General features: G+C 46.9%; 1 protein-coding gene across 16 annotated transcripts in view; it reads left to right on the top strand.

Annotated features, from left to right (window-relative positions):
• ADGRL3 (adhesion G protein-coupled receptor L3) overlaps window positions 1-27,490 on the top strand; it is a 1,097,183-nt gene that overhangs the window by 679,690 nt on the left and 390,003 nt on the right. The gene's annotated exons all lie outside the window — the stretch shown is intronic.

The raw sequence follows: 27,490 nt of genomic DNA, 5'->3' as shown, positions 1-27,490 counted from the left end.
GAACAGGCGGTACGGGGGCCCATGGCCGATTTGACCTCATTCATCCCATAGTCCTGCCGACTCACGAATAGCGTGGCCTCCTCAAAGGGCCTGAGCAAGCGCAGGTGTCACACATGAGCTGACAATGGCTGACATCTAAGTTACACAGGGAGTACCTTTATCCGCTTTTAACATCAGGAAATCTGTGATGGCCTTTAGCTGTTCGTAAAGGCGGTCTAACATATGTAGGGTTGAATTACACCTTGTTGCAACGTCACAGCATGAGGAGTCGGTACGGGGGCCCATGGCAGATTACATGTCTGGCAGCAGCAATGGGAGGCCCGTAATCTGCCAGCACCCTATGTCAAAAAATTTAACACACCAGCAGTGTGAAGAGACCTGAAAGTGGCACATGGCAGCAGAGTGTGGCGATGGAGACAGCAGCAATGGGAGGCCGTACAGGGACCCATGACAGACTCTAGACTTGGCAGCAGCATGAGGAGGCGGTATATAGGGGCCCATGGCAGATTAGGGGCCTGGCAGCAGCTATGTGAGGCCCGTAATCTGCCTGCACCCTATGTCAAAAAATTTAACACACCAGCAGTGTGAAGAGACCTGAAAGTGGCACATGGCAGCAGAGTGTGGCGATGGAGACAGCAGCAATGGGAGGCCGTACAGGGACCCATGACAGACTCTAGACTTGGCAGCAGCATGAGGAGGCGGTATATAGGGGCCCATGGCAGATTAGGGGCCTGGCAGCAGCTATGTGAGGCCCGTAATCTGCCTGCACCCTATGTCAAAAAATTTAACACACCAGCAGTGTGAAGAGACCTGAAAGTGGCACATGGCAGCAGAGTGTGGCGATGGAGACAGCAGCAATGGGAGGCCGTACAGGGACCCATGACAGACTCTAGACTTGGCAGCAGCATGAGGAGGCGGTATATAGGGGCCCATGGCAGATTAGGGGCCTGGCAGCAGCTATGTGAGGCCCGTAATCTGCCTGCACCCTATGTCAAAAAATTAAACACACCAGCAGTGTGAAGAGACCTGAAAGTGGCACATGGCAGCAGAGTGTGGCGATGGAGACAGCAGCAATGGGAGGCCGTACAGGGACCCATGACAGACTCTAGACTTGGCAGCAGCATGAGGAGGCGGTATATAGGGGCCCATGGCAGATTAGGGGCCTGGCAGCAGCTATGTGAGGCCCGTAATCTGCCTGCACCCTATGTCAAAAAATTTAACACACCAGCAGTGTGAAGAGACCTGAAAGTGGCACATGGCAGCAGAGTGTGGCGATGGAGACAGCAGCAATGGGAGGCCGTACAGGGACCCATGAGAGACTCTGGACTTGGCAGCAGCATGAGGAGGCGGTATATAGGGGCCCATGGCAGATTAGGGGCCTGGCAGCAGCTATGTGAGGCCCGTAATCTGCCTGCACCCTATGTCAAAAAATTTAACACACCAGCAGTGTGAAGAGACCTGAAAGTGGCACATGGCAGCAGAGTGTGGCGATGGAGACAGCAGCAATGGGAGGCCGTACAGGGACCCATGAGAGACTCTAGACTTGGCAGCAGCATGAGGAGGCGGTATATAGGGGCCCATGGCAGATTAGGGGCCTGGCAGCAGCTATGTGAGGCCCGTAATCTGCCTGCACCCTATGTCAAAAAATTTAACACACCAGCAGTGTGAAGAGACCTGAAAGTGGCACATGGCAGCAGAGTGTGGCGATGGAGACAGCAGCAATGGGAGGCCGTACAGGGACCCATGAGAGACTCTGGACTTGGCAGCAGCATGAGGAGGCGGTATATAGGGGCCCATGGCAGATTAGGGGCCTGGCAGCAGCTATGTGAGGCCCGTAATCTGCCTGCACCCTATGTCAAAAAATTAAACACACCAGCAGTGTGAAGAGACCTGAAAGTGGCACATGGCAGAGTGTGGCGATGGAGACAGCAGCAATGGGAGGCCGTACAGGGACCCATGACAGACTCTAGACTTGGCAGCAGCATGAGGAGGCGGTATATAGGGGCCCATGGCAGATTAGGGGCCTGGCAGCAGCTATGTGAGGCCCGTAATCTGCCTGCACCCTATGTCAAAAAATTTAACACACCAGCAGTGTGAAGAGACCTGAAAGTGGCACATGGCAGCAGAGTGTGGCGATGGAGACAGCAGCAATGGGAGGCCGTACAGGGACCCATGACACACTCTGGACTTGGCAGCAGCATGAGGAGGCGGTATATAGGGGCCCATGGCAGATTAGGGGCCTGGCAGCAGCTATGTGAGGCCCGTAATCTGCCTGCACCCTATGTCAAAAAATTTAACACACCAGCAGTGTGAAGAGACCTGAAAGTGGCACATGGCAGCAGAGTGTGGCGATGGAGACAGCAGCAATGGGAGGCCGTACAGGGACCCATGACAGACTCTAGACTTGGCAGCAGCATGAGGAGGCGGTATATAGGGGCCCATGGCAGATTAGGGGCCTGGCAGCAGCTATGTGAGGCCCGTAATCTGCCTGCACCCTATGTCAAAAAATTTAACACACCAGCAGTGTGAAGAGACCTGAAAGTGGCACATGGCAGCAGAGTGTGGCGATGGAGACAGCAGCAATGGGAGGCCGTACAGGGACCCATGAGAGACTCTGGACTTGGCAGCAGCATGAGGAGGCGGTATATAGGGGCCCATGGCAGATTAGGGGCCTGGCAGCAGCTATGTGAGGCCCGTAATCTGCCTGCACCCTATGTCAAAAAATTTAACACACCAGCAGTGTGAAGAGACCTGAAAGTGGCACATGGCAGCAGAGTGTGGCGATGGAGACAGCAGCAATGGGAGGCCGTACAGGGACCCATGACAGACTCTAGACTTGGCAGCAGCATGAGGAGGCGGTATATAGGGGCCCATGGCAGATTAGGGGCCTGGCAGCAGCTATGTGAGGCCCGTAATCTGCCTGCACCCTATGTCAAAAAATTTAACACACCAGCAGTGTGAAGAGACCTGAAAGTGGCACATGGCAGCAGAGTGTGGCGATGGAGACAGCAGCAATGGGAGGCCGTACAGGGACCCATGACAGACTCTGGACTTGGCAGCAGCATGAGGAGGCGGTATATAGGGGCCCATGGCAGATTAGGGGCCTGGCAGCAGCTATGTGAGGCCCGTAATCTGCCTGCACCCTATGTCAAAAAATTTAACACACCAGCAGTGTGAAGAGACCTGAAAGTGGCACATGGCAGCAGAGTGTGGCGATGGAGACAGCAGCAATGGGAGGCCGTACAGGGACCCATGACAGACTCTAGACTTGGCAGCAGCATGAGGAGGCGGTATATAGGGGCCCATGGCAGATTAGGGGCCTGGCAGCAGCTATGTGAGGCCCGTAATCTGCCTGCACCCTATGTCAAAAAATTTAACACACCAGCAGTGTGAAGAGACCTGAAAGTGGCACATGGCAGCAGAGTGTGGCGATGGAGACAGCAGCAATGGGAGGCCGTACAGGGACCCATGAGAGACTCTGGACTTGGCAGCAGCATGAGGAGGCGGTATATAGGGGCCCATGGCAGATTAGGGGCCTGGCAGCAGCTATGTGAGGCCCGTAATCTGCCTGCACCCTATGTCAAAAAATTAAACACACCAGCAGTGTGAAGAGACCTGAAAGTGGCACATGGCAGAGTGTGGCGATGGAGACAGCAGCAATGGGAGGCCGTACAGGGACCCATGACAGACTCTAGACTTGGCAGCAGCATGAGGAGGCGGTATATAGGGGCCCATGGCAGATTAGGGGCCTGGCAGCAGCTATGTGAGGCCCGTAATCTGCCTGCACCCTATGTCAAAAAATTTAACACACCAGCAGTGTGAAGAGACCTGAAAGTGGCACATGGCAGCAGAGTGTGGCGATGGAGACAGCAGCAATGGGAGGCCGTACAGGGACCCATGAGAGACTCTGGACTTGGCAGCAGCATGAGGAGGCGGTATATAGGGGCCCATGGCAGATTAGGGGCCTGGCAGCAGCTATGTGAGGCCCGTAATCTGCCTGCACCCTATGTCAAAAAATTAAACACACCAGCAGTGTGAAGAGACCTGAAAGTGGCACATGGCAGCAGAGTGTGGCGATGGAGACAGCAGCAATGGGAGGCCGTACAGGGACCCATGACAGACTCTAGACTTGGCAGCAGCATGAGGAGGCGGTATATAGGGGCCCATGGCAGATTAGGGGCCTGGCAGCAGCTATGTGAGGCCCGTAATCTGCCTGCACCCTATGTCAAAAAATTTAACACACCAGCAGTGTGAAGAGACCTGAAAGTGGCACATGGCAGCAGAGTGTGGCGATGGAGACAGCAGCAATGGGAGGCCGTACAGGGACCCATGAGAGACTCTGGACTTGGCAGCAGCATGAGGAGGCGGTATATAGGGGCCCATGGCAGATTAGGGGCCTGGCAGCAGCTATGTGAGGCCCGTAATCTGCCTGCACCCTATGTCAAAAAATTTAACACACCAGCAGTGTGAAGAGACCTGAAAGTGGCACATGGCAGCAGAGTGTGGCGATGGAGACAGCAGCAATGGGAGGCCGTACAGGGACCCATGACAGACTCTAGACTTGGCAGCAGCATGAGGAGGCGGTATATAGGGGCCCATGGCAGATTAGGGGCCTGGCAGCAGCTATGTGAGGCCCGTAATCTGCCTGCACCCTATGTCAAAAAATTAAACACACCAGCAGTGTGAAGAGACCTGAAAGTGGCACATGGCAGCAGAGTGTGGCGATGGAGACAGCAGCAATGGGAGGCCGTACAGGGACCCATGACAGACTCTAGACTTGGCAGCAGCATGAGGAGGCGGTATATAGGGGCCCATGGCAGATTAGGGGCCTGGCAGCAGCTATGTGAGGCCCGTAATCTGCCTGCACCCTATGTCAAAAAATTTAACACACCAGCAGTGTGAAGAGACCTGAAAGTGGCACATGGCAGCAGAGTGTGGCGATGGAGACAGCAGCAATGGGAGGCCGTACAGGGACCCATGAGAGACTCTGGACTTGGCAGCAGCATGAGGAGGCGGTATATAGGGGCCCATGGCAGATTAGGGGCCTGGCAGCAGCTATGTGAGGCCCGTAATCTGCCTGCACCCTATGTCAAAAAATTAAACACACCAGCAGTGTGAAGAGACCTGAAAGTGGCACATGGCAGCAGAGTGTGGCGATGGAGACAGCAGCAATGGGAGGCCGTACAGGGACCCATGACAGACTCTAGACTTGGCAGCAGCATGAGGAGGCGGTATATAGGGGCCCATGGCAGATTAGGGGCCTGGCAGCAGCTATGTGAGGCCCGTAATCTGCCTGCACCCTATGTCAAAAAATTTAACACACCAGCAGTGTGAAGAGACCTGAAAGTGGCACATGGCAGCAGAGTGTGGCGATGGAGACAGCAGCAATGGGAGGCCGTACAGGGACCCATGAGAGACTCTGGACTTGGCAGCAGCATGAGGAGGCGGTATATAGGGGCCCATGGCAGATTAGGGGCCTGGCAGCAGCTATGTGAGGCCCGTAATCTGCCTGCACCCTATGTCAAAAAATTAAACACACCAGCAGTGTGAAGAGACCTGAAAGTGGCACATGGCAGCAGAGTGTGGCGATGGAGACAGCAGCAATGGGAGGCCGTACAGGGACCCATGACAGACTCTAGACTTGGCAGCAGCATGAGGAGGCGGTATATAGGGGCCCATGGCAGATTAGGGGCCTGGCAGCAGCTATGTGAGGCCCGTAATCTGCCTGCACCCTATGTCAAAAAATTTAACACACCAGCAGTGTGAAGAGACCTGAAAGTGGCACATGGCAGCAGAGTGTGGCGATGGAGACAGCAGCAATGGGAGGCCGTACAGGGACCCATGAGAGACTCTGGACTTGGCAGCAGCATGAGGAGGCGGTATATAGGGGCCCATGGCAGATTAGGGGCCTGGCAGCAGCTATGTGAGGCCCGTAATCTGCCTGCACCCTATGTCAAAAAATTAAACACACCAGCAGTGTGAAGAGACCTGAAAGTGGCACATGGCAGAGTGTGGCGATGGAGACAGCAGCAATGGGAGGCCGTACAGGGACCCATGACAGACTCTAGACTTGGCAGCAGCATGAGGAGGCGGTATATAGGGGCCCATGGCAGATTAGGGGCCTGGCAGCAGCTATGTGAGGCCCGTAATCTGCCTGCACCCTATGTCAAAAAATTAAACACACCAGCAGTGTGAAGAGACCTGAAAGTGGCACATGGCAGCAGAGTGTGGCGATGGAGACAGCAGCAATGGGAGGCCGTACAGGGACCCATGAGAGACTCTGGACCTAGCAGCAGCATGAGGAGGCGGTATATAGGGGCCTATGGCAGATTAGGGGCCTGGCAGCAGCTATAGGAGGCCCGTAATCTGCCAGCACCCTATGTCAAAAAATTAAACACACCAGCAGTGTGAGGAGACCTGAAAGTGGCACATGTTTGAGGCATGATTCATGGCGGATTTAGTCAGTTGTGTCAGGAACTGGTGGTTTGAAATCCAGACTAATCCACGCCTGATTCATTTTCACAAACGTGAGTCTCTCCACACTTTGGGTGGACAGTCGTGTCCTCCGCGGAGTTACAATACCTCCTGCCGCACTAAACACGCGCTCCGATGCCACGCTACTGGCCGGGCATGACAGCCTTTCAAGGCCAAATTCAGCTAGTTGGGGCCAAAGGTCAAGTTTCGTTGCCCAGTAGTCAAGGGGATTGTCTACCTCGGTTGGCAGGGTGCTGTCCAAGTAGGCCCAAGCCTGTTGTTTGAGCTCCTGCTCCAGGTCCACCTGATGCTGCTGCTGCTGCTGCGGCTGGTTAGTAGTTTCCTCACTGCGCTGGTGAAGAAAGCTACTCATCATCGACTGCAGACTGAGGCAGCCACTGCTGGTGGAGCTGCCACTGCTCCTACCACCCCACCCCTCCCCTGCTGCCATGCCAGCGGAACGCGAGCGCACAGGGCCCACAGTGTCTGAGGATGGACGTTGGCGCACAAAGGCAGAGACCAACTGACTACATAGGTGGTTTTTATAGTACGTAATTTTGGCCTCCCTCTCAGCAGGTGTGAAAAAGGCCACCATTTTGGACCGGTAGCGAGGGTCCAACAAGGTGGACAGCCAAAAGTCATCCCTCTGTCTGATGGTTATTATTCGGCTGTCGCTACGCAAGCAACCGAGCATGCTATGGGCCATTTGTGCCAAGGAATGCGAGGGACTCCCTGCCTCCATCTCCACAGCATACTGCCACGGTGCGTCTGGGTCCTCTGTCTCCTCCTCCTCCTCCTCTACCAGATGCTCCTGCTCCTCCACTCCTGTCCGCTGAGTGGAAAAACCACCCATTTCACTCAATAATTCCTGAGCACAAATGTCCTCCTCTACCTCCTCCTCTTCTTCCTGTCCTGCCCCCACAGGGGTCATGTGGCGTTGAGATCTGTGCGCCACGTCTACCGCACCCTGACCAGCCATTGTTAACAGCATTTGTTCCAGGACGTGCAACAGAGGAATGACGTCGTTCATCCCATAGTCCTGCCGACTCACGAATAGCGTGGCCTCCTCAAAGGGCCTGAGCAAGCGGCAGGTGTCACGCATGAGCTGCCAATGGCTGACATCTAAGTTACACAGGGGAGTACCTTTATCCGCTTGTAACATCAGGAAATCGGTGATGGCCTTTCGCTGCTCGTAAAGGCGGTCTAACATGTGTAGGGTTGAATTCCACCTTGTTGCAACGTCGCAGATCAGGCGATGCTGTGGAATTCCGTTCTGCCGCTGCAGCTCAATGAGGGTGTTCTTTGCGGTGTAGGAATGGCTGAAATGCATGCACAGTTTACGTGACATTTTAAGGATGTCTTGCAGTGGGATGGTGGATTTTAGGAACCGCTTGACAACCAGATTGAACACGTGAGCCATGCATGGCGCATGGCACAACCTTCCTTGACGCAGAGCAGACACCATGTTCTTTCCGTTGTCAGTCAACATGGTTCCGATTTTTAGTTTGCGCGGAGACAGCCATCTGTCGATTTCTCTGTTCATTACACTCAGCAGTTCCTCCCCTGTGTGACTACGTTCGCCAAGGCATACCAGGTGCAGCACAGCGTGACACCGTTGCGCCCTGCACATGTGATATGCCGGTCGGGTAATGGGACTTGGCACGGGGGTGGCGGCTGAGGACACGGCGGAAAAAGAGGTGGTAGAGGCGGACATGCTTGCTGGACCAAGGACGTGCAAACGTGGAGGCAAAAGCGTCGTGACCTGTCCAAGTTGCTGGTGCGGCTGTGCCGGCACCACGTTCACCCAGTGGGCCGTAAATGACATGTACTGTCCCTGACCGTAGTTACAGCTCCACACGTCGGCGCTGCCGTGCACTTTGGCAGAGACCGACATGCTCAAAGACTGGCCCACCATCTCTTCTACATGTGAATGCAGGGCTGGCACTGCCTTTTGGGCAAAGAAATGACGGCTTGGCACTCTCCACCGCGGCGCGGCACAAGCCATCATTTCTCGGAAAGGTGCTGAGTCCACCAGTTGGAAAGGGAGGGACTGCAGCACCAGCAACTTGGACAGGAGGACGTTCAGCTTTTGCACCGTCGGGTGCGTGCTCGCAAACTGTTGTCTCTTGGATACGGATTCCAAGAAAGACTGTTGACGGAATCCGAGAAGAGGAGTAGCAGGAGAAGGAGCATCTGAACGAGCGGAAGATGCCAATGAGCGACAACTCCCCTCAGCAGAGGTGTTGGAGCCTTGACTGGCTGATAGAGGGCGATTGACGACGTCGGGTGACGGAGCAAGTAACGGAGCGGGTGATGGAGCGGGGGCTGGGGCAGGCAGAACCGCCGTATGTTTATCACGGTTTTCCCAGGCCACCGAATGGTGACGCTGCATATGCTGACGCAACGCTGTAGTCCCAACATGGGCCCCCTGGCCACGCTTGCATTTCTGGCCACATAGTCGACATACGGCTACGTTTACTTCCTCGGGCGGCTTGAGGAAAAATTGCCACACCACCGAGTAGGAAACTTTGCCCCCGCTACTCTTCACTGGCTGACTGCTACTTCCTCCGTGCGCACCGGCACCACTACTGGCCGTGGTGGTAGGCTGCAGTGGAGCTGGTGCTCTACTCCGTGGACGTTTGGCTCCACTGACACTGATGCGACCCTGCTGCTGTCTCCTGGGCAACCCACCGACTGTTTTGCTCGCTGCCAAGCTGCCACCCTCTTCTCCTGATGATGCGGAAGAAATTGCCTGATGACGACGAGGCTGCCAAGTGCGATCAACCTCCTCATCATCAAGTAGGGTCTCCGCCTCACTACTAGCCCCCTCGGCTGCGTCTGGGTCAGGAGACAGACCTGTCTCTAGACCGGCTACCGAGCCACTCTCCTCGCCAGTACTTGTTCGCTTGGCTGCTGAAAAGGCCGATGTCTCCCCCCGTTCCTGACCGCCCTCTGTTAGCTCTTCCTCACTGTACAGTGGGGCTGAGCCCACAGCATGCGATACTTCGCTTGGTGAGGGAACAGCAAAGGACAGGGGCAGGTAGAGGACACGTGATTTCAGTGGGCTTGGTCCCGGGCCATGCCAACTAACGGTTGTGTCTGACGTACCCACCGACCGTTGGCTGTAGGTGTCAGAGGTGACCTGGGAAGAGGAAGACGACCGAGCCAACCAATCAATGACGGCAGGGTTGTCGGTGGAGACACGACCGCTGGATGACACCGGGAGCACTGGCCTCTGGCTGCGAATACTGCTGCCTCGACCCCTTCCTCTGCTGCCACGTCTGCTCGCTCCTAAAACATTGCCTCCTCTGCCACTCCTCTGCATGTTGTCTGACATACTATTTAATTCAACGATTAGGTGTCCCTGAGTAACAATTCTCTGGCACTCAGTAACAATTCTGTCTGTCCCTGAGTATGAATTCTGTGGCCCTGAGTAACAATTCTGTGTCTGTGCGAGTAACAATTCTGTGTCTGTGCGAGTAACAATTCTGTGTCTGTGCAAGTAACAATTTTGTGTCTGTGCGAGTAACAATTCTCTGGCACTCAGTAACAATTCTGTCTGTCCCTGAGTAACAATTCTCTGGCACTCAGTAACAATTCTGTCTGTCCCTGAGTAACAATTCTCTGGCACTCAGTAACAATTCTGTCTGTCCCTGAGTATGAATTCTGTGGCCCTGAGTAACAATTCTGTGTCTGTGCGAGTAACAATTCTGTGTCTGTGCAAGTAACAATTTTGTGTCTGTGCGAGTAACAATTCTCTGGCACTCAGTAACAATTCTGTCTGTCCCTGAGTAACAATTCTCTGGCACTCAGTAACAATTCTGTCTGTCCCTGAGTAACAATTCTCTGGCACTCAGTAACAATTCTGTCTGTCCCTGAGTATGAATTCTGTGGCCCTGAGTAACAATTCTGTGTCTGTGCGAGTAACAATTCTGTGTCTGTGCAAGTAACAATTTTGTGTCTGTGCGAGTAACAATTCTCTGGCACTCAGTAACAATTCTGTCTGTCCCTGAGTAACAATTCTCTGGCACTCAGTAACAATTCTGTCTGTCCCTGAGTAACAATTCTCTGGCACTCAGTAACAATTCTGTCTGTCCCTGAGTAACAATTCTCTGGCACTCAGTAACAATTCTGTCTGTCCCTGAGTATGAATTCTGTGGCCCTGAGTAACAATTCTGTGTCTGTGCGAGTAACAATTCTGTGTCTGTGCAAGTAACAATTTTGTGTCTGTGCGAGTAACAATTCTCTGGCACTCAGTAACAATTCTGTCTGTCCCTGAGTAACAATTCTCTGGCACTCAGTAACAATCCTGTCTGTCCCTAAGTAACAATTCTCTGGCACTCAGTAACAATTCTGTCTGTCCCTGAGTATGAATTCTGTGGCCCTGAGTAACAATTCTGTGTCTGTGCGAGTAACAATTCTGTGTCTGTGCAAGTAACAATTTTGTGTCTGTGCGAGTAACAATTCTCTGGCACTCAGTAACAATTCTGTCTGTCCCTGAGTAACAATTCTCTGGCACTCAGTAACAATTCTGTCTGTCCCTGAGTAACAATTCTCTGGCACTCAGTAACAATTCTGTCTGTCCCTGAGTATGAATTCTGTGGCCCTGAGTAACAATTCTGTGTCTGTGCGAGTAACAATTCTGTGTCTGTGCAAGTAACAATTTTGTGTCTGTGCGAGTAACAATTCTCTGGCACTCAGTAACAATTCTGTCTGTCCCTGAGTAACAATTCTCTGGCACTCAGTAACAATTCTGTCTGTCCCTAAGTAACAATTCTCTGGCACTCAGTAACAATTCTGTCTGTCCCTGAGTATGAATTCTGTGGCCCTGAGTAACAATTCTGTGTCTGTGCGAGTAACAATTCTGTGTCTGTGCAAGTAACAATTTTGTGTCTGTGCGAGTAACAATTCTCTGGCACTCAGTAACAATTCTGTCTGTCCCTGAGTAACAATTCTCTGGCACTCAGTAACAATTCTGTCTGTCCCTGAGTAACAATTCTCTGGCACTCAGTAACAATTCTGTCTGTCCCTGAGTATGAATTCTGTGGCCCTGAGTAACAATTCTGTGTCTGTGCGAGTAACAATTCTGTGTCTGTGCAAGTAACAATTTTGTGTCTGTGCGAGTAACAATTCTCTGGCACTCAGTAACAATTCTGTCTGTCCCTGAGTAACAATTCTCTGGCACTCAGTAACAATTCTGTCTGTCCCTGAGTAACAATTCTCTGGCACTCAGTAACAATTCTGTCTGTCCCTGAGTAACAATTCTCTGGCACTCAGTAACAATTCTGTCTGTCCCTGAGTATGAATTCTGTGGCCCTGAGTAACAATTCTGTGTCTGTGCGAGTAACAATTCTGTGTCTGTGCAAGTAACAATTTTGTGTCTGTGCGAGTAACAATTCTCTGGCACTCAGTAACAATTCTGTCTGTCCCTGAGTAACAATTCTCTGGCACTCAGTAACAATTCTGTCTGTCCCTAAGTAACAATTCTCTGGCACTCAGTAACAATTCTGTCTGTCCCTGAGTATGAATTCTGTGGCCCTGAGTAACAATTCTGTGTCTGTGCGAGTAACAATTCTGTGTCTGTGCAAGTAACAATTTTGTGTCTGTGCGAGTAACAATTCTCTGGCACTCAGTAACAATTCTGTCTGTCCCTGAGTAACAATTCTCTGGCACTCAGTAACAATTCTGTCTGTCCCTGAGTAACAATTCTCTGGCACTCAGTAACAATTCTGTCTGTCCCTGAGTATGAATTCTGTGGCCCTGAGTAACAATTCTGTGTCTGTGCGAGTAACAATTCTGTGTCTGTGCAAGTAACAATTTTGTGTCTGTGCGAGTAACAATTCTCTGGCACTCAGTAACAATTCTGTCTGTCCCTGAGTAACAATTCTCTGGCACTCAGTAACAATTCTGTCTGTCCCTAAGTAACAATTCTCTGGCACTCAGTAACAATTCTGTCTGTCCCTGAGTATGAATTCTGTGGCCCTGAGTAACAATTCTGTGTCTGTGCGAGTAACAATTCTGTGTCTGTGCAAGTAACAATTTTGTGTCTGTGCGAGTAACAATTCTCTGGCACTCAGTAACAATTCTGTCTGTCCCTGAGTAACAATTCTCTGGCACTCAGTAACAATTCTGTCTGTCCCTGAGTAACAATTCTCTGGCACTCAGTAACAATTCTGTCTGTCCCTGAGTATGAATTCTGTGGCCCTGAGTAACAATTCTGTGTCTGTGCGAGTAACAATTCTGTGTCTGTGCAAGTAACAATTTTGTGTCTGTGCGAGTAACAATTCTCTGGCACTCAGTAACAATTCTGTCTGTCCCTGAGTAACAATTCTCTGGCACTCAGTAACAATTCTGTCTGTCCCTGAGTAACAATTCTCTGGCACTCAGTAACAATTCTGTCTGTCCCTGAGTAACAATTCTCTGGCACTCAGTAACAATTCTGTCTGTCCCTGAGTATGAATTCTGTGGCCCTGAGTAACAATTCTGTGTCTGTGCGAGTAACAATTCTGTGTCTGTGCAAGTAACAATTTTGTGTCTGTGCGAGTAACAATTCTCTGGCACTCAGTAACAATTCTGTCTGTCCCTGAGTAACAATTCTCTGGCACTCAGTAACAATTCTGTCTGTCCCTGAGTAACAATTCTCTGGCACTCAGTAACAATTCTGTCTGTCCCTGAGTATGAATTCTGTGGCCCTGAGTAACAATTCTGTGTCTGTGCGAGTAACAATTCTGTGTCTGTGCAAGTAACAATTTTGTGTCTGTGCGAGTAACAATTCTCTGGCACTCAGTAACAATTCTGTCTGTCCCTGAGTAACAATTCTCTGGCACTCAGTAACAATTCTGTCTGTCCCTGAGTAACAATTCTCTGGCACTCAGTAACAATTCTGTCTGTCCCTGAGTAACAATTCTCTGGCACTCAGTAACAATTCTGTCTGTCCCTGAGTATGAATTCTGTGGCCCTGAGTAACAATTCTGTGTCTGTGCGAGTAACAATTCTGTGTCTGTGCAAGTAACAATTTTGTGTCTGTGCGAGTAACAATTCTCTGGCACTCAGTAACAATTCTGTCTGTCCCTGAGTAACAATTCTCTGGCACTCAGTAACAATTCTGTCTGTCCCTAAGTAACAATTCTCTGGCACTCAGTAACAATTCTGTCTGTCCCTGAGTATGAATTCTGTGGCCCTGAGTAACAATTCTGTGTCTGTGCGAGTAACAATTCTGTGTCTGTGCAAGTAACAATTTTGTGTCTGTGCGAGTAACAATTCTCTGGCACTCAGTAACAATTCTGTCTGTCCCTGAGTAACAATTCTCTGGCACTCAGTAACAATTCTGTCTGTCCCTGAGTAACAATTCTCTGGCACTCAGTAACAATTCTGTCTGTCCCTGAGTATGAATTCTGTGGCCCTGAGTAACAATTCTGTGTCTGTGCGAGTAACAATTCTGTGTCTGTGCAAGTAACAATTTTGTGTCTGTGCGAGTAACAATTCTCTGGCACTCAGTAACAATTCTGTCTGTCCCTGAGTAACAATTCTCTGGCACTCAGTAACAATTCTGTCTGTCCCTGAGTAACAATTCTCTGGCACTCAGTAACAATTCTGTCTGTCCCTGAGTATGAATTCTGTGGCCCTGAGTAACAATTCTGTGTCTGTGCGAGTAACAATTCTGTGTCTGTGCAAGTAACAATTTTGTGTCTGTGCGAGTAACAATTCTCTGGCACTCAGTAACAATTCTGTCTGTCCCTGAGTAACAATTCTCTGGCACTCAGTAACAATTCTGTCTGTCCCTGAGTAACAATTCTCTGGCACTCAGTAACAATTCTGTCTGTCCCTGAGTAACAATTCTCTGGCACTCAGTAACAATTCTGTCTGTCCCTGAGTAACAATTCTCTGGCACTCAGTAACAATTCTGTGTCTGTGCGAGTAACAATTCTGTGTCTGTGCAAGTAACAATTTTGTGTCTGTGCGAGTAACAATTCTCTGGCACTCAGTAACAATTCTGTCTGTCCCTGAGTAACAATTCTCTGGCACTCAGTAACAATTCTGTCTGTCCCTGAGTAACAATTCTCTGGCACTCAGTAACAATTCTGTCTGTCCCTGAGTATGAATTCTGTGGCCCTGAGTAACAATTCTGTGTCTGTGCGAGTAACAATTCTGTGTCTGTGCAAGTAACAATTTTGTGTCTGTGCGAGTAACAATTCTCTGGCACTCAGTAACAATTCTGTCTGTCCCTGAGTAACAATTCTCTGGCACTCAGTAACAATTCTGTCTGTCCCTGAGTAACAATTCTCTGGCACTCAGTAACAATTCTGTCTGTCCCTGAGTAACAATTCTCTGGCACTCAGTAACAATTCTGTCTGTCCCTGAGTATGAATTCTGTGGCCCTGAGTAACAATTCTGTGTCTGTGCGAGTAACAATTCTGTGTCTGTGCGAGTAACAATTTTGTGTCTGTGCGAGTAACAATTCTCTGGCACTCAGTAACAATTCTGTCTGTCCCTGAGTAACAATTCTCTGGCACTCAGTAACAATTCTGTCTGTCCCTAAGTAACAATTCTCTGGCACTCAGTAACAATTCTGTCTGTCCCTGAGTATGAATTCTGTGGCCCTGAGTAACAATTCTGTGTCTGTGCGAGTAACAATTCTGTGTCTGTGCAAGTAACAATTTTGTGTCTGTGCGAGTAACAATTCTCTGGCACTCAGTAACAATTCTGTCTGTCCCTGAGTAACAATTCTCTGGCACTCAGTAACAATTCTGTCTGTCCCTGAGTAACAATTCTCTGGCACTCAGTAACAATTCTGTCTGTCCCTGAGTATGAATTCTGTGGCCCTGAGTAACAATTCTGTGTCTGTGCGAGTAACAATTCTGTGTCTGTGCAAGTAACAATTTTGTGTCTGTGCGAGTAACAATTCTCTGGCACTCAGTAACAATTCTGTCTGTCCCTGAGTAACAATTCTCTGGCACTCAGTAACAATTCTGTCTGTCCCTGAGTAACAATTCTCTGGCACTCAGTAACAATTCTGTCTGTCCCTGAGTAACAATTCTCTGGCACTCAGTAACAATTCTGTCTGTCCCTGAGTAACAATTCTCTGGCACTCAGTAACAATTCTGTCTGTCCCTGAGTAACAATTCTCTGGCACTCAGTAACAATTCTGTCTGTCCCTGAGTAACAATTCTGTCTGTCCCTGAGTATGAATTCTGTGGCCCTGAGTAAGAATTCTCTGGCACTCAGTAACAATTCTGTCTGTCCCTGAGTAACAATTCTCTGGCACTCAGTAACAATTCTGTCTGTCCCTGAGTAAAAATTCTGTGGCCCTAATAACGTTTCTGTGGCCCTAAGTAACAATTCTCTGGCACTGAGTGAAAATTCTGTCTGTCCCTGAGTATGAATTCTGTGGCCCTAACTAGCGTTTCTTTGTCCCTAAATAACGATTCTGTGGCCCTCATTAACAAGTCTGTGTCCCTGAGTAATGGTTCTCTGTCCCTAAGTAACTTCTCTCTGTCCCCAATTCTCGTTTCTGTGGCCCTAACTCTGTCCCTGTCCCTAGTACAGAGCGGTCTGCCTCTGTTCAATGACTGCAGGCAAATGAAGATTTCCAAAATGGCCGCTATATATACCTCGACCATTACACAGTGCTGGCTGGCTGGCTGCTGATTGGCTGATGCGATCACATGTCGTTGAGGAATGCATTATGGGGCAGCGCGCCTTGTCTGCGCGCCTTCCCCGACATCCCCGCTCCGTCGCCGCACATGTCAGCCGCCATTTTCGGAAAAATTTCGATTCGCGCGTCCGAATTAGGCTGTTTTTCGGATTCGGCACGAATCGAAATTTTTCCGATATTCGACTCGAATTCCACTTCGGATACTTCGATTCGCTCATCTCTAGCTATAACTTTCACACAAAGCAATCAATATACACTTATTGGGATTTTTTTTAACCAAAAACATGTAGCAGAATACATTTATGACAAAATTTTAGTTTTTTATTTATATTTTTTATGACCGAAATGAGAAAATATTTTTTTTTGTTCAAAACTTTTTTTGCTTATAGCGCCAAAAATAGAAAGTGCACAGGTGATCAAATACCACCAAAAGAAAACTGTATTTGTGTGAAAAAAGGACATAAATTTAATTTATGTACCGTATGCATGACCGTGCAATTGCCCGTTAAACTAGTGCAGTGCTATATAGCAAAAAAATGGCATAAATTGCAATATCTATACCATAGTTTGGGTGTACTATCCTGGTATTTTAGCACCTCAAGAAATGTCATAAGTCAGAAAGTAAAAACTGTGTAAATTCCATTATCTATACCATAGTTTGTAGACGCTATAACCTTCACACAAAGCAATCAATATACACTTATTGGGATTTTTACCAAAAACATGTAGCAGAAAAATTTTTGGCCTAACTTTATAACTAACTTTAAGTTTACTATATATTTTTTATAGGCGAAAGTAAAAAATATTGTGTTTCTTAAAATTTTCGGTCTTTTTTTTGTTTATAGCGTGAAAAATAAAAAGTGCACAGGTGATCAAATACCACCGAAAGCAAGTTCTATTTGTGTGAAAAAAAGACGTAAATTTCGTTTGGGTACAGCATTGCATAACTGAGCAATTATCAGTTGAATTAGTGCAGCACCGAGTAGCAAAAAGAGGCTTGGTCATTAAGGGGGGTAAATCCTCTGGAGGGCAAGTGGTTAATGAATGACACTGAAACAAAATTTTGGCTGTGCATGTCTGTGCCCCATACAGACATGGTTGAGGTGAGTGTAGAATTAGAATCATCTAGTACCCCACTCCAAAAAGGAATTAGTCTTTTGGATTTCTCAGATGATGAGGACGTTTGGAGAGAACAAAAAAGTTAAAATATACTTGATCCTTCTATGTCCCAACTTTATTTGTTATATATCTCATTAAATAGGGGAGCATACAATCATTTAAAAACATGTTTTCAACCATTGTATAGAAGTGAGAAAAATATCGACAGATATCATTAACATACAAAATACTTATTTTATTATTTCAAATTACCGTGTTTCCCTACAAATTAGACCTACCCCGAAAGTAAGCCCTAGCGCTAATATAAGCCCTCCCACAAAAATAAGACCTACCTCCACTGGGGGAGAACTGACCATTTGGGCACTGCCCGGCCCCATGAGAGGCTCAGTCCGTCCCTGTATGTGCCGCTTCTGAAATAAGCAGGCATTGAGGGGACGGACAGTGAGGCAAGCACTGCAGACACCTCTCCTCCTCGGAGTTTCAGCAGAGGGGCGGGTCCACATCCCTGCCACGGGTGTTGAAGACGGAGTGCTGGAGGGGCGGGCAGAGTATGCAGCAGGTCAGTGTAATCCCCCGAACCCAGTGACAGTACTGTAGCTTCATGTAGGAGGAGGGGGGGAGAAAGAGGGCAGAGAGAGAGAGAGAGAGGGAGAAAGATAGGGAGAAGGCAGAGAGAGAGAGGGCAGAAAGAGAGAGAAAGCAGAGAAAAAGAGGGCAGAGCGAGAGAGAGAGAGAGAGAGAGAGAGAAGGCAGAGAGAGAGAAAAAGAGAGGGCAGAGAGAGAAAAGGCAGAGAGAGAGAGAGGGCAGAGAGAGAGATAAAAATAAGACCTACCCGAAAATAAGCCCTAGTGCATTTTGTTAACCTTAAGTTAATATAAGACAGTGTCTTATTTTCGAGGAAACACGGTACAAAGAAACACACTCAGAACAAAACCAACCCCGCTAAAAACCCTAGTAACAGACTTATAGGGGTGTGTGTTGCCCAAGGTTTACCACATATGATTATTGGACTCCCTCACACTAGCAATTCGTGAGGTGTTTATATTGACACTTTAGCTTGATTCCTCAGCATACGGAATATATACTTATATACTGTTTAGCCCAACTGTGAAACAGGGGCATATAAAATATCAAACATGGCTTTCTAATACTTGTAACCACATCCAACCAAAGCAAACATAATGTCCCATAATGCCATGAGAGTGATACTTATCAGTCTTGTACAAAATCCATAATAGGTCCCGTCATGACTTGTACAGCCTGGCTGGTTTCACCAGACCCACCCGGCTGCATCAGAGGTATAATAATCATATGGAGTAAACCTTGGGCAACGCATGCCCCTATGAGTCTGATACTACTATCATTGTCACCTCCTCTGGATCACATTGTGTTGTTTTTGGATCTACTTGCTTGATTACAGCCACCTTATTCAATTTTGTCTACGTATGGAATCTAGGATGCAAATACAATTGAACAGCCCCTAAACAGGACAGATTTAATCAGACCTGTTATTAATATGGAGTGCATCTGTTGAGAAAAATCTGTGCACAAAAGTCTACGTACATATCTTTGATAACCAGAAAAAACTATCCAGCATGCTGGAAAATATATATTATTTGTGACCACCTTTCTAACATCTATCTATCACTGTCCCTGTTTTCCTGAGAGCTCTCAGTAAGACTTTACTATAAACTTTTTTAAATTTAAAATACGATATATGAATCCTATAGGTCACTGTACATGATTGTTTAAGGGTTTTTAGTGGGGTTTGTTTTGTTCTGAGTGTGTTTCTTTTTCATTTTAAATAATAAATGAAGTATTTTGTATGTTAATGATATCTGTCGATGTTTTTCTTACTTCTATACAATGGTTGAAAAAGTCATTTGGGTAGAGGTATTGAGCTAAATCCGTTTTTCCTTTTTTGTTCATTGAAAACATTTGGAGAGAAAATTATTTTGCTCCCCGCAAAAGATAGTTCGATAGAAAGTAGTCAAATATAGAGGTGAAGTGAGTCCCAGCACTTCCAATGAGGTGAAGTCCAGGCAGGAGTCTCATCGAACAATAGTAAGATGATGTACCCCACTTTAGTCCAGTTGCAATTCAAAATGTTTAGTACACTGCTTCTGGAACCCTCCACAGGCAGACAATTCATTAGAGTAGCGTGATGTAGACACATGTAGAGAAAGTAAGTGGCAGACCCAATTGGTGGGCCAGATGTGGGCTCTAGAGGGGTGGAATGTTGGGATGCCACCTGAAGATTCTGCGGTAACTGGTCAAAATGGTTGGATGGGCTCTGCAGGAAGGTCATTATCTGGGCTTAGTTATACTCTTGAGAGTCCAATCCGGGGACAAACACCTGAAGTGGGTCTTCCTTTGGTAGAGGCACATCAGTGGGGTTCATTATGTGAGGATCATGCAAACTGTCAAGAACTCAGCAGAGAAACTGAAGCTGAGTTTGCCAAAGAGCTAAGCTAAGTCTTAGGGGTATGTGGTAACCACCAGTGAGGGGGTGTAGGCTCAGCTGCATCTCACCCCCAGGTCTCTTCCCTTGATAGTGGCAGACTTACTAGGAACATGCGATAGGACCACCTGTGGAAATGGTGAGGCAAATGAGGAGCTGGTGGGAAAGCTGAAGAGAGATGCTTAGATATGCCTGGCTACTGGGGCGGGCAGGAGAAGAATTTGACAAACTGAATGTACCATGAATGGCTGTGCCCAGCTGCAAGAGCTTGTAGGAGTAGATTTTGGCAGATGTTGTGTACCAGGAGTAGCTGTGCCAAGCTGAAAGGATTCAGAAAAGCACAGTTTGGCAAACAATGCTATCAAGAGTGGTTGTACCCAGTAGCAAGGGTTTGGTGGAGCAGAGTTGGCAGCAGAGCAGGAGTGGTGGTAACTAGCTGCAAGGGCTCGGAGGAGCAGAGTTTGCAAAATGAGAATACCAGCAGAAATGTCAAGAGTCAGGATCATTTGCCAAACTCTGCTCCGTGACAGGTGAAGTATACCAGGAACAGTGCCAGCAGCCATGAGTGACAGGTGGCGTGTACCAAAAACAATGCCAAAAGTGGCATGTGAAGCATACTATGAACAGTACCAAAGGCCAGTGGGAAGGGAAAGATTTGTAGCTACTAGAGCCGGGCAATGGTACTAACATATTAGGAGTTTAAAATTGTTGTGCTGTGCCAGATGTTGAAGTCTTGTGGTTTATTAGAACGCAGTTACTCTAGTCATCTGAGAAGGTATGACACACATTTCTCTCTAAGTCTGCATGCAGGTGGTGCCCAGGCAGGGACAGGAAGGAGTGTGTTCTCATGCCCCTAAAGGCTGCCAGAGGCATGGCTGTAAGGTGGTGCTGTCCATAATGAGCAGCACTTCTCCACGCAGACAGTGGTTCATTTCCGTGGCAGATTCTGTGACACTGTTCTTTAGCATTATGTACTGTATACTGATAATGATCATCTATATACTTCTCTCCTTCCGTGCAGCATTTCTGAGCCGGTGCCACGTGATTTGCAGTGGACTCCACCAGCCCATTTACCTGTCACCTCATTCAAGTGACACTAATCAGTATGTCTAACTCTTGACAGTACTTGTGATTAAACATGAATCGACTCTATTCAGAACCGGTGCATGCTCCCCTGAGGCCTCACTCCATCTTCTGTGACAGGCTGGGTCCTTAGGATGACCCGTACTGCGATTTGGAGCCAGGGCTGGGGTACAGTCACTAAGGAAGGAGCCTAAGCACACAGGCTCCTTTACTACTGAACTTTCCATCAGCTACTGTATACCAAGTCACCTCAGCTTCTTGACCAGCTGGCTTCTAAATGCACATAGACATTAGTACTGCAGTCCTTAGTAATGGCAATATAGTCTTTTCTAATTAGCTTGACCACTCATTCAGGCACTGGTACTGCAACTTCGCATTGTATTGTCTGTTCACCTGGTGTAACAATATGTGTGAAATGTCATGAATGCACCCCTTTAAGTATGTCCTCAAGTAACTTCTGACCAGGCAAAAGTTTGTAATATCAATGTTGCTTTACTGTAAGGTGTTTATAAATAAATATCCAGCTGATTGTTTACAGACTTCCATTCCTATTACAAATGCTTTCTCAGTGCCCCCTTGCCTAATGAATTAGCCATACCTTGGGGCGGCCTAGGACTGACCCTGAACTCTAGGTGGGTCCTCTTTGAACTGTTTTCCCCAGCAGAGGGTGGTGCCATCAAAAAGCTTGAGAAAACCTGACCAACAGAATTCACTCTGGAGGAGGCAGTAGCTCAGCAGGGCAACATAACTAAATAGTGCAACAATCAGTACAGTCAAAACATAACACAAAAAAAAGAGAACACTTAACAACCTTTTAGGAAGCACCTGCTTAATGTACGTGTTATCAGGGTGTGGTGAAGTGTTTAGGTCATGTGTGATTTTTCAGTTAATAGGTCTATAAATTCAAAGGGGTTAAGATCTCTATATAATGACCCTGGCATCTAAGAAATTTGTAAAAGCTTTGTAGAGTCAGTGATGCAGGTGATTCTGTTGATCAAGATGGTTTCATTGGGGCAAATAACTTGTAAAATAGGAGAGGGACTGTGAGCCCACCGATAAGAAAAATCTGCACAGATAAGGCCAGGGGTAACTCTGGGTTGCCCAGGATATCAAGGAAGGATGTCCATCTTAAATAGAAACATTTTGCCTAGCAAGATTTAGAACGTTCGAAAACAAATGTCGACTCTGTTGTTTACTCTGTAATAAAGAGAGGTAATTTACTGTATACAGTTAGTCAGTGCAAGCTAAAATGTGTAAGCTTGGATATTTAAAAGAGTGTGAGGTGCAGCAGAAGGGTAGATGTCTGATGCCTTTGATTTGTGTATGTTGATTTTAAATTTCTAAGAGGCAAAATGTTTCTAGTTCATGTATAGGAATGGGAGACAATTATGTGGTTAGATATCAGGTCACCTGCATACAACCCAAGCTTATGACTTTGGATACCAATGGTGGTATTCATACAACACACCTGGGCACGATGTTCTATCGTCATGATGTATAAATATGGAGAAAAGGGGGCAGCCTTGGCAATGTTCCATTGTAGATATGAATCTGGTTATAAAGCCATTATTTTAGCTGTGGCGAAGGGGGGGTAACTGCAGGAAAGTAATGGAACAAGAGTGCACTGGACTAGGGCATTATCCCAGATAACAATATATTGAATGAAAGTCGAAATATACTCACAAACAAGAAGTGACAAATTGCATAACAAATGACAATCACTGGAAATATGCTCCATGTGGCACCAAGAGCCTCGACATAAAAAAGTGCCATCCAAGGGCCAAGGAAAGGCCTTTTCCTCAGATCCAAGAGAACCAGAGGGAGGGGGGGCATCCCTATCTTTGGTAGACTGATTCGCAAGTACATCCAGTAAATGTGATCAAATACCCTCTTTCCATCCAGAAACAATATGCATAGGGGTAGATGGCATTGATGAATGTAGTCCATTATATTTTCCTTGGCTTTGTGAAATGTGACGAGCATCATTTGGTCAAGGTCGATGGGATAAGGGATTTAAGATGTTGCCTTTAGCTAAAATACTTGTGTATATTCTTAAATTGGCTTTAATGAGCGATGAAAATATTTTTAGGTGTGTTAACATAAATACCAAAATCTGAGCCAGTGTGAAAACTAAAAATGAGTGAAATTATGCAACTGAAATATATTCCCCTTTTCTTTACAACTCTGTATGCAGAACCTGAAAATGTTCATGCGGAGCATCAAACCCCTGGCAAGTTTGAAAGGAAAAGCAGATTGTGAACCTGTTTATTGCATCCCTTTTACACTACTCTATGTACTCTATGGATATTAGTGTCTGTTAGCACTTGCCTGCACAGTAAACTGGAACTTTTTTCCTAAAGTTTAGGCGAAATGTACAAAATGACACTGTTCATGTCACCTCACAGCAGCATGGTACATTTTGCTTTCTTTTCAGCAAGAATTGGTGCCATCCAGTAAGGTGCAATATTATGCAAATATGTTGCATAATATCACACATTTCTGGAAAGCAGAGAAACACTGCATTCTGGTGTAAATATAACACATAGAAAGTTATTGTTTTCTATGTGTCATTGCAGTTACCTGCGTTTATCCTTGAGGAAAAATGCATGTAACTGCATAGTGTGAACAGACCCTTGGGCTATATTTGTAAGAAATGATCCTGAAAATCTTCTTACAGATGTAACCAACCACGTGTAGAAGCTTCACATTATACTGTTTTTTCAAATACCCTTTCCTATTTCCTATTCAGAATACAATATTTTATTAATGATTTCATGTTGAAATAGCAGGGGTTTTTTTCAGATTGCTGAAATATGTTGGTGACTACCAACATTACACTGTCAGTGGTGAGCACAGGAATCTCCAAACATTTAGCAGAGGCCTTCCTCAACTTTTTGCCTCTTCTAGTTGAGTGTCCTTGGCCTATAGTGTAAGCTATATTGGTTGAATGTTCTTTACTTCTTCTGGTCAAATGTTCTTAAGGCTATGGAGTGAATGTTTTTTTGTAAAGGCTGAATGGAAAAAAAATCTTTGTGTATGACCAGCTTAAGCATAAGTATGAGTCATCAGTGAGTTGAGAAGTTAGCTGCCAATTTAGAACGTCATTGCCAGCAGACATTTTCCTATTATGACCCTATTCTTGATTTATTGTTTTATGTTGTAGTGACAGCAGATTTGCTTTTGCCATCTCTTGAGGCAGAGAAACTGAGATTGTATTTTTTTTTACAGGTAGTGATAGTCCACATCGCAGTTCTGATTTTCAGATTTCAGGCTGGCTACAACCAGTTTTATTGCACCTCCAGCATAATGAACATGTCCGGCATCACATAATTTAGTTATCTTGTTCACAGCAATATAACATAACATAAAAAATAAATCCTGGCCTGTTCAGCTCAAAGTACACCATAGACTTTCCTTTATAGCAAGGCAATGGACCTTGTGTCCAGATCCCAAAAATTATCACATCACTGAGTTGTCACAAACAGATACCCTTTGCTTGGTATATTCTGTGTTTATGCTATGCTTTAGAAACATTATGTTAAAAAAACAAACAAAATAAAAATAACACAGGCCTGAATGGCTTAAAGGGGATATTTACTAAAATTGGTGCACACAGAATCTGGTGTAGCTATGCATAGTAACATTTGGCTTCTAAATTCCATTTGCTCGATTGAGCTTTGAAAATATAACCTAGAAGCAGATTGGTTACTATGCAGAACTGCACCAGATTTTGAACTCTCTAGTTTTAGTAAAGCAACCCCTTAGTTTGCTATGGTGCTGTGTATCATTAACAATTGCCATGGGATTATTTTTAATACAACACAGTGTGCACCAACAGGGAGACACTCAACAGAGAGTGAGAGGAAATCTTCACAAAGGTAATAAAATGCCCCTCTTAGACAACTGTCACTGAAAAAATGTGCCCCCATTTGAAGATTTAACCTCCCATCTTATTTTGGTGATTACTCTGAAAGTTTGGGTTTACCATCACTTTCTGTCTTGGTAACAATAGTCACCACCTGAACGAATAGAGAGGGTGAATTTACCAAATCAGCATAGAAGGGACAGAGACAGCAATAAAAACCTGACAAGAATTATAATCCTTCCATACTGTATCAAAACTTAAACAAAAAAGCTTATATACATGTACATTAATAGATAAATGCACTTTAAAACATAGTAACACAGTCAGGTTAAACTAAACAAAGAATCATTGAAGATATATATATATATATATATATATATATATATATATAGTGGGACCTCGCTTCAAATGGTAGAGCTTTTGTAACGCACACGGCAACTCACTTGCTTTTTTTAAGGGCCGTTTCAGCCCACTTTTATTTAAATGACAGTTCAATAACAAGAGGTTTCCCATGCAGGGGTATCTATCATCAATATAAACGAAAAGATTCAGCCTCCTGGCTCTGTCAGATATAAACAATCTTACTCTGGCCTTTCTCTTCAGGCTTATGTCTGTCTCCTGCAGACTCCTTCAAAAATGGCTCTTGCACACAGCTAGCCACTAGCACACAGCTACTCCCAAGCAGCCCCTTGCTGCTTTTGGCTTCCACCTCTCCTAGGTGAAGCCCTCCTGACTCCAAGGCAGAGACCTCCTGTCTGCCGGGGTGGAGCCCTCCTGACTCCTGTCTGCCTGGGTGGAGCCCAGACCCCTGGACCTGACTCTAGAAGATTGCCCTGCACACCTCAGCAATCAGTATTCTGACCATTCCCAAAACCTGGTCCCAGGATTGGAGATTTCATCCCTCCCAAATTGCTTTGAAATCTCCAGGCTCCAGGTCCCAAAATGGACCTTACAAACAAATGAGGAAAGTGAAAATCCACTTTCCTCTGTATCAAACACATACCCCGGAGCCCCTCAACCTGCCTTGTTGAGAATCCTGGGTGAAATAACCTTTCCACATCGTGACAGATCGCAACACTGTCACAATATATATACACACACACACACACCAAAAGTATTGGGGCGCCTGCCTTTACACGCACATGAACGTACATGCCATCCCAGTCTTAGTCTGTAAGGTTCAATATTTAGTTTTCCCACTATTTGCAGCTATAACAGCTTCAACTCTTCTGGGAAGGCTGTCCACAAAGTTTAAGGTTTAGGAGTGTGTCTATGGAATTTTTTACCATTCTTCCAGAAGCGCATTTGTGAGTTCAGGCACTGATGGACGAGAAGGCCTGACTTGCTGTCTCCATTCTAATTCATCACAAAGGTGTTCTATCAGGTTGAGGTGCAGGCCAGTCAAGTTCCTGCACCTCAAATTCACTCATCCATGTTTTTATGGACCTTGCTTTGTGCACTGGTCTGCAGTCACGTTGGAACAGGAAGGGGCCATCCCCAAACTGTTGCCACAAAGTTGGGAGCATGAAATTGTCTAAAATGTCTTGGTATGCTGACATCGTAAGAGTTCCTTTCACTGGAAGAGGCCAAGCCCAACCCCTGAAAAGCAACCCCACACCATAATCCCCCCTCCACCAAACTTTTCACTTGGCACAATGCAGTCAGGCGAGTATTGTTCTCCTGGCAACCGCCAAACCCAAACACGTCCATCGAATTTCTAGACAGAGAAGCGTGATTGGTCAATCCAGAGAACACGTCTCCACTGCTGTAGAGTCCAGTGGCAGCGTGCTTTACACCACTGCATTCGACGCTATGCAGTGCACTTGGTGATGTAAGGCTTGGATGCAGCTGCTCAGCCATTTAAATCCATTCCATGAAGCTCTCTATGCACTGTTGTTGTGCTAATCTAAAGGCCTCAAGAAGTTTGGAGTCTTTAGCTATTGACTCTGCAGATAGATGGCGATTTCTGAACACTGTGCGCTTCAGCATGCGCTGACCCCACTCTGTCATTTTACGTGGCCTACCACTTTGTGGCTAATTTGCTGTTGTTCCTAGTTGCTTCCACTTTGTTATAATACCACTAACAGTTGACCGTGGAATATTTAGTAGCAAGGAAATTTCATGGATGGACTTATTGCACGGGTGGCAACCTATCACGGTACCACACTTGAATTCACTGAGCTCCGGAGAGCAACCCATTCTTTCACATGTGTTTGTAGAAGCAGTCTGCATGCCTAGGTGGTTGATTTTATACACATGTGGCCATGGAGGTGATTGGAACACATGAATCCAATGATTTAGAGGGGTGTCTCAATACTTTTGGCATTGATCTGATGCTGCATCTGTCCCTCGCCAACTCTGCACAGAGAACTGAGTGATCAAAGACTGCTGATTGCTCAGTTCTCCCCTCTGCTTTGAGCTGAGAGCAGTCACCGCCTCTCTGCTCTGCCCTGTCATCAGTCACTGGGGTGCAGGGCTGGGGAGGGGAGGTAGCAGCTGGCTCAGTCTCCTAGTGGTGCAGCTGGGAGGCTGTGCCAGCTGCCGATCCAGGCTTCTGGGTGGATCCGAACCATATGGCATTCCAGAACCTGGACTGGCTCTGTGATGTCAGCTAACAGTAGGCTTCAACCTGTTGTCAGCTGAAAACGGATCATACGAGTGCAGAACGAACTGCACTCCTGTGATCCACAGGAGAAGTACAGCCAAAAGAACTTTGACTGTACTTCTTGACTGTACTTCTTAAGTACTTTAAGTACTGATAACAGTTATAATTATATAATAACCAGTATGCTACTGGCACACTTGTGTTGGAATACAGTATATGACGTATTA

This window comes from Staurois parvus, unplaced genomic scaffold (genome assembly GCF_062004578.1).
Source record: "Staurois parvus isolate SC_StPar_1 unplaced genomic scaffold, SC_StPar_1.0 ptg000439l, whole genome shotgun sequence".
NCBI classification, from domain to species: domain Eukaryota; kingdom Metazoa; phylum Chordata; class Amphibia; order Anura; family Ranidae; genus Staurois; species Staurois parvus.
Note: the sequence above shows the minus strand (reverse complement) of the source record. Positions and strands in the feature narration are given on the sequence as shown.